We start from the raw sequence: 8,548 nt of genomic DNA, 5'->3' as shown, positions 1-8,548 counted from the left end.
AGTGTATTTGATAATTTCTGCCTTTCAGTGAATTAAGCAATTGTCGCATTTAAAGACATAGATTACCTTTGATCCTCTGTGAGATGACTTATATGAGTCAGATCTCTCCCCCCTGCGTGTTGGTGGAATCAGCAACTTACGTCAAGACCTTAGAATATAAAAGATGAGATAGTAACACCTGTTACTGTGTGATATTATTTAGTATCGAATTTAGCAAATAGGACCAAGACATTTTCTTTTGCTGTCTTTGAAGAAGTATATTCTATATTATGAGAAGGGATAGAAGGGGACTTTATAATAAGAAACTGTGTGGATCCACCTAGTGGCTGAGAGTAGCCCTTTGTCAACACCCTGCAAAAAAGAGAAGAACTACTCTACAATAATGAACAATTACAAAGCAAGCCTCTTTAGTAGAATATACTAATTAATTTCAATAACCATGCAGAATCTACAGAATATACTCACAGTTACAGACTTTATTAGGACAGTTAATAGGTTATAGTTCAGTTTGGAAACAAGATATAAGTCTTTAGTTGTCAGGCACATTTCCAGTCTTCCTGATCTCTTCAAATATGCCCGTAAGTGCAAAATCAGCTATACACAGCCCTCTCAGTCCAGCCAGCAGCAGTGTCTCTTCCCATCCCAATCTTCATTAAGTTGTGCCTATGAGACAGTATCTCCAGTTCATCTCTGTCTTACGTGAATCTTGGATTATCTACCCTCTGTACTGCTGTTGCCAGGCCTTCCATTCGATTCTTATAGAAGCCAATAAAAAACCAACCAAGTATCCACCTACCAGCAAAAGCCAATTGCAAGTAAACATAAAGCCATGTTTCAGGGATAGGGTGGGTGGGAGTCTTGAATTTCAATCCACAGAGCAACCTTCATGAGTACTTAAAGCCCAAAATGCATTACATGTAAGACTTCTAAATGTCACAACATTTATTTAAAGTTTCCCTGAGCTGGTAAAGAATTCAAGTATATAATAAAAATCAATGCATCCTTGATAGAGTTATTAATTAGTTTCTAGAGATAATCTCAACAAATATAAGCTCTCAGTAAGAATAATTCTACAACCAAGATGGAAACTACTTACCAGGATCAACAATCAGCACAAAAATGTGGACAGTAAGAACTGGCATATAATTTTATATTGGGATATGCTGCTAAGAAGAAAATAATATTTTAATATATACAATCAGTAACATAACAATTATAAACATAATAGAATTGATAGGAAAGAAAACTAAATAGCAAAAAATTGACATGAAAAGTATAATTATTTAAAAAATTAAAATCCAGTTAACAATTTTAATAGTTCATAGAATAGTGAGATATTTAGGAAACAAATGAAAAAAATTCTTAAATTACATAGAATTTCACATACAAAAATAAAATGAAAAAAGAAAACAAAGTTTAAGTCACAAGATAGAGTAAGATATGTAAGTCTGACATCTAACAGTTTCAGAAAAAAAATAATTAAAACATTTGAGGAGAATAAATAATACAATGTCAAAGAACAGGTAAGAACAGATAAATACCAACCCTCAGATATAAAAAGCATGAAGGGAAAACTTATATTAAATTGACTGTGTAACAGATAAGGTAGCATTCAATTTGTTATTAAAATTATATATCCCAGAATATATTTAAGATAATGAGTTAAAGAGATCTAAAGGAAAGACAATTTACTTTAAAATCTAACAATTAATTTGAAGTTGTCAGCACAAGAAAACAAAGGCATTGTTTCAATATAATGAATGAAATATCTCTCATCATAGAATTTTCATCTTTTCTTCCATAATGTTGTAATAAATCGTCAGACCATCTATCCCAACTAGAACAGGTAAAACCTCTATATTAAGTATACAAAGCAATTGTTTGTTGGCCTTAGAGAATTGACAACAGTATTTTCATTATCTGTTAAATAAATTTTTAAAATGTCATATCTCGGCATGCGCTGTAAAGAAACTCTTGAATATATTAATTAGAAATGTGAACAGAGATGCTCCTTATAACTCCCTTTGCAATTTAAAGATCTGAAAAAAATATAAAAGCAGTGTTTGACATAATGGTTATCTATTAGGGGAAAAAAGTGCAACTTATGATTATTAGCAACACCTAGAGGGTCTTCAGAGCCTTGGCAACAATGTTTTTTATGTTTGATATGCTGAGTATATATGAGAAATACTTATAGCATATAAGATGCATATATACATTCTATTCATGTGTGCATGCCTATTATATATGTATATACACACAATATATTGAAGATATTTCAAATAGTTTCTAAAATGGATACATGGATATGATATAATTTGTATACTTATTTCAGAGAACTCTCATCTGTTACACAATCATAGTCTTTTTATATAATACTTGCTTAGGCAAATGCCTCTGAATGTTAATATAAATCAACTGATGAAACATTGATTCCACTTCAAGAGACTAAATTGAAAATCTGGCCTACTTATTGAAAGAAAACCATGAATAGTACCAAAAGAGGAGGAAGGAAATCTCACCACAACATTAATCTGCCCCAAATTAAATCCACTCCTGTCTTTGTATCCAGGGATTTGAATTACAGACATTTTTGTCTGTGATTCGCCGTGAGTCATGTTAGTAACTATCAGCTGGGAGTTTGAAATTGCTTTTAATATGCAATGGCATAGAAGTTGAGATGATGAGAGACATAACTGAAGAACTGCATAGTTCCTAATCATCTACCATAGAAGAAATAAGTGAAAGAATGAATTAAGAGATTATGACTGGGCATCCAGATTTTTAAAACTCAAGACATTAAGGGCTGACTGTCTACATTTTGTCCAGGAAATTCTTTAATTACTGAGGGGAAAACACAAAAATTGCACAAAACTATTCCCAAGCAAAACAGAATACGGAGTAAGACTAGCAGAACCTCTGGGGGATGGGAAGATGCTCACTAGGAAAGCTGGGAAATTTGCGCAGTGCAAAACCCAGAAGATAATATCCTACCAAGAGTGGTAAAGTACTATGAGCATCAGCATCAGGATCATACTGGGAGATTATTGAAGACAGGAATAGAGGTTGTTTTAATTACCTAGTTGGAGTACAGAGTTGGAAAGTTTTAAAAGGGGAGTACTGTGACCTAGTGGTGAGAAACTGCACTGCACTTCCAAATGCTCGCACTTCAAACCCAACAGCTGCTCTGCAGAAGAGGAACAATCACCTCCGTGCGATTTCCTGTCTCTGAAAACCCGCGGGAGGGTCAGCTATGGGTCGGTTTCGACTTGATGGTGCACAGAAGAAAAATATACTACCTTCCAAAAAGATGATAACACTAAAGAGGAAATTCTGACTTCCTATAATCTTATCTTTCAATACGCCTGCCCCTCCTGCAACTGCCACACATGCAAAAGACAATGAAGTAACTAAGAAAGCAAAATTAAAATATTTTCCACAAAACTTGAAAAAATACATCCCTGGAAATATTGGCATATGATTTTATTGAGATAAATCACTCACAAGAGTCAGAGAAACTCAGAAGAGCAGTTGTGTGTAAACAATCATGAGAGAGGAGGGGTTTCTATTTGTTCTAACAACAGAGCTCGGCAAGGGGCTATCAACAAAACTGAGGTCCTCCCATCCAGAATGTGGAACATGACTGTTAGATCTGAAAACAAATCTCAATAGAAAAATCAGTATTTTTTTTCATGTTAGTGTTATACCACGAGGTAGTTTATAAAAATGAATATTTTAAAGATTACTTCCCCCCAAATTAAATTTGAAGCTATACAATCTCTGTTTAAATTTATTGAGTTTGCAGCACTGTGATAAATAGAGAAGAGAGTAAGATTGTTAACAATCTCAGCTTGCTCGGGTCCCCAGTCATCACTCTTGGAAACAGCAATAAGGAAATCTAAAGACAAATTGCATTAAGAAAATATGTTGTCAGGGACTACTCCAGAGTGTTGAACAGCAACTATGTCAGTCCAGAGACTAAGGTGCGCCTGATGCAGGCCATGGTCTTTACTTGCTATCCATCAGGGAGCTGGACAGTGATGGAAGGTGACAGAAGAAGCATTGACATCTTTGAATCGTGATGATGGAAAAGATAACATACCATGGTCTGCCAGGAGAACAAACAATTCTATGCTAGAGAATGAAACTCAGATGCTCCTCAGAGACAATGTCGAGAAGGGGCCAGTCCTTGGAAAAACATCATGCTCGGAAGGGTGGAAGGACAGCTGAGAAGCCTCTGATGAGACAGATTAGTACAGTAATTGGGGTAATGAGTGTATGTCTGCCAGAGGAAGTGAGATTTGTTCCTCATTCACCAGGGTTCAGAATTATTATATTACTAGGAATGCTATGAGTCAGAGTCAACTCAATGGCATATATCAACAGCCACAATAGGAATAATGTGATAAAACAGGATAACAGAGTAAGAGAGGAACTTTAAAGCACATACAACCAGCACTGCAAATATGATAAATACATGGTTTATAAAAAATAAGACAAAGATATACAAAGCTTATGAACTTTGTATGTAAACTAGTATAAAACAAAAAAAAAATAAGACAGAAGGGAAAATTCAGTAGAAAAATACAGTTTACAAAATAGTATAAAGAAGAAAACCTAGGGCAAAAAGCCCCTAAAATTAACTACATTAATAGATATTATAATATACAAGAGAAAATGTAAACTCAAACTTTGGAAGATGTCAACACATGCCAATTCTAAAGCTTTTATGTTGTCAGTGGGGAACAATCAGTTTTGTTTTGTTTTGTTGGTTTTTACCTTTAATCTTAGCCTGAATTTCTTGTTCTGATGACTGCTGGCAGGTTCAGTATTATAAGCTTATGGTTTTAAGTGCACAGCGAAAGGTCAAGTCTCTTTCAATAGTTTTAATAAAATCTTAGAAATGAACTTTGTTAACTTTGAAAATATGCTATGAACAATGCAAAACATATGTGCCACTCAATTTTTATTCTTGGAAGAGTAAAAGGTCTGGTGTTACTATCCAGAAAAAGAAGCAGCTCTTTGTAACTACACCAATGAACACTTACTATAAAATATTAAAGGTACTATAAAAAAAAACACTTTTCAAAGACTGGGACTACTCTATGTCTGAAAGCATGCAAATATGTAAAGCTTTTATAGTTAACAGTATAAATGATGAACATATTAGTAAGCATAAAATTTAAGAAAAAGGGCAAACAAAGGAAAATTACATTTGCAACAAATATCGCAAAGTCAATGTTCTTGTAGAAATAACAGAATCTTAAAGAATGACATGGGAATTAAATAGGCAGTTTAAAGACCAGCTCTTGTAAATCTGTTGGCATTGTTATGTACCATTGAGTCAGGACTGACTCATAGTTGACCCTCCAGTGGGTTTTCAGAGGCAGTATAGTCACATGGAAAGAGATTACCTGTCTTTTTCTCATGGAGCAGCTGGTAGATTCGATCCATGTGCCTTCAGCTTGATAATACTACTTCTTAACACTAGACCACCAGAGTTCCATGTTGTAAATTTAATTCTCTCCAAAGACTATTTGAGTGGGGCCCTTGTGATCCATTAGGTTTTCACCAGCTGAATTTCAAAATAGGGAACCAGGGCTTCTTCCTAGGTTGCTTTAGTCTGGAAGCTCCTAGAATCTTATAATCAATGTATAAGCCTTTTCATAAATACATGTACATTAACTGAGAATATAACTCAAGTCTCCTTCATGGGAAAAATAACTCACCACCAAATCATCAATCCTTTCACAGTGCAATGGTTACTGTTATTGTTAGGTATTGAAGACGAAACATTGTGACTCAGTAAACAACAGATCTGAATCCTGTCCTATCCCGTGCCATCTTCATCTACAGCACACTTAAACCCATTGCTGCAGTCACTGTGTCAATTCATCCTGTTAAGATTCTTCCTCTCTACCATCCCACTCAAGACATCCCATTCCAAGTAGTAGCCTCACCTAGCATCATGTCCAAAATATGTGAGACTGAGTTTTACCATCCTTGTCTCCAAGGAGAACTCTGGCTGCTGCAATTTTCCTAAAACATATCAGTTTGGTTTTTGGGTAGTCCATAGATATTCACTGTTCTTCAACACCACAACTCAAAGACATCAATTTTTTTTTCCATCCTTATTCACTGTCCACCTCATATGCAGTGATTGCTGCTGTTGTGACGTGCCATCGAGTAAGAACAAACCATAGCTGCTCGTCCGGATTTTCAGAGACAATAAACTGCATGGGAGAAAATTGTCCATCCTTCTCAAGTAGAGCACTGGCAGATTCCAACTGCGTGCCTTAGGGTTGGCAGTGCAATTCCTTAACACTAGGCTGGCAGATCTCTCCAGTGATTGGGAGAGAAATACTTAACCTTTGAAAATACACTAAACTTCTCTAATTTAAAAGAAGTGAAAATCAAAAGTAAATATTGAGTCTATTTTTTAAAAGATTACAATCCAATGCTGCAATATTAATTGCACTAAAAATAAAATTAGTTACTGCCTCCTTTTTTAAAAAGTCTTATTTTCTTTGGTTTTGTTGTTGTTATGTGTCATTGAGTCACTTGCAACTAATACCGACCCGGTGTACAACAGCCCTAAACTCTGCTCTGTTCTGTGCCATTCGCACTGTATCTGACCCACCCATCCCGATTATCCCAGTCACTGAATCAATCCACCTCATAGAAGGCCTTCCCCTCCTGAGCTGTCCCTCCACCCTACCAAGCATGATGTCCCTCTCCAAGGACCGGTCCCTCCTTACAACATGTCCAAAATATGTTAGACGGAGCTTCAGAATGGGATTCCTGGCTCCAAACACATAGAAACATGGCTTAGTTTTGTAAATTTGAGGTTGGGAAGATGTACAGTTACAGTAGTTATTGCTTATTTCTACAAAATGAAGAAGAAAACTCAAAAGTTACTTTTACTGCTACTAAAATGGAAAGAAAAGTTGAGAAGCTGTGGCAAAAAGACAGAATGAAAAGGAAACTGATAAATTCTTTAAAAGTCTGTGTATGATCTTTTCTCCCTTTCTATGTCATAATGTTGAAATATTGTGCAAAAATGACCGTGAGGAATATATACATTAAGATATATTGTAAAAATGATTAAAGATTTTATTGATTTAACTACACTGAATCTTTTTATATTGAAATATATAGTGTAGATTGTGGAAAGTATGATACACTTGATAGATATTGATGTATTCTTCTATGTAGCAATGTTAATGAATACTGGATGTTGTAACAATGGAACATACTGTAATTTAGAGAAAGAATGTAAGCCAGATAATATTAATAGAATATTCAAAAAGGGAAAATTTTTCCAGCAAGAATGCCTGTAGTAAGTAGAATTATTTTTTCTAAATTGTGGAGCTTAACTTAAGAAAGTTTAAGCCCCATTTAGTCCACTGAAGAGTTACTTTTGGAAGAAAACAATTAGAAGAGAGAGACTTTGACAATGAACTGAGGATAGGGTTGATGCCCATCAGAGGGCTTCACTCCAGGGCTTGATGTTTAAGGAAGCTGACAGTTATGCCTGGCTCGTGGTGACGGCCTGAGTCCACTGGATGACTCAAGTAATGAAGAGACAGATTCAGTTTGGACACATTCCTTCAGAACAGTCCACCTGCCATGACAAATGGATGAGTAAAGACGGTTGCTGGTTTGTAGAGCAGCGGCCCAAAGACCCTGATGTTTTGACTTAGCTCATGTGAGACTAAGCTTAAATCATGGTACCATGTTCTGAATCATAGGAAGAAGTGAGACTCCTGAGTTTGTGGCCCATTTGGACATAGACACAGATGGCTGGGGATGTGTTGACCAGAACGCAACCAGATGGAGAAAAGATGTTGCATTCTGCGAGTTAGTATTGATTACTGTTACCTAATGATTTTCTGTGGACTGGAACTTTGTTTATAGATATAGGTGCTCTAAAATTCAATGATAGTAGAAGATTCTTCAGAGAAAAACACCTGCTTATTTCCTCAGAGTACTGGTTTGTTGTTCTTAAGTGCCATCGAGTCACCTGCAAATCAGAGTGACCCCATATACAATATCTCTGAACCCTGCCCTATCCTGAGCCAATTTCACTGTCTATGACACACCTATCCCCATTACCTCCGCCACTGAGTCAATCCATCTCACCCAGGATCTTTATGTCTTGTGCTATTCCTCCACCCTCCAGAGCATAATGTCTCTTTGCAAGTACTGGCTATTTCTGGCAACATGCTCAAAGTACGTGGGACAGAGCTTCAAAATTCTTGTCTTCAAGGAGAAGCTCCGTGTCTCCCTCTCTAGGATATACCTGTTTGTTCTTTAACAATCTATGCAGCAAATGCTTCAGGTACTCCTTGGTTTTGACAAGCAATGTGTATCTTCTGCATAACACACGTTATTGATGAGTCTTCCTCCAATTCTGATGCCATATCTTCATAGAGTCTAGCCTCCTGAATGGCAAAGAAAAATTATCATAATACTATTGTATAACTAGAAAATAAGCTCAGAGAGCATAGAATCCAAAGTAGATAGTATTTATTATTGTGTTTCTAAA

This window comes from Elephantulus edwardii, unplaced genomic scaffold (assembly GCF_000299155.1).
Source record: "Elephantulus edwardii isolate Elephantulus edwardi_28Jun2011 unplaced genomic scaffold, EleEdw1.0 scaffold00088, whole genome shotgun sequence".
Lineage (NCBI taxonomy): Eukaryota > Metazoa > Chordata > Mammalia > Macroscelidea > Macroscelididae > Elephantulus > Elephantulus edwardii.
This window is presented reverse-complemented; position numbering follows the sequence as displayed.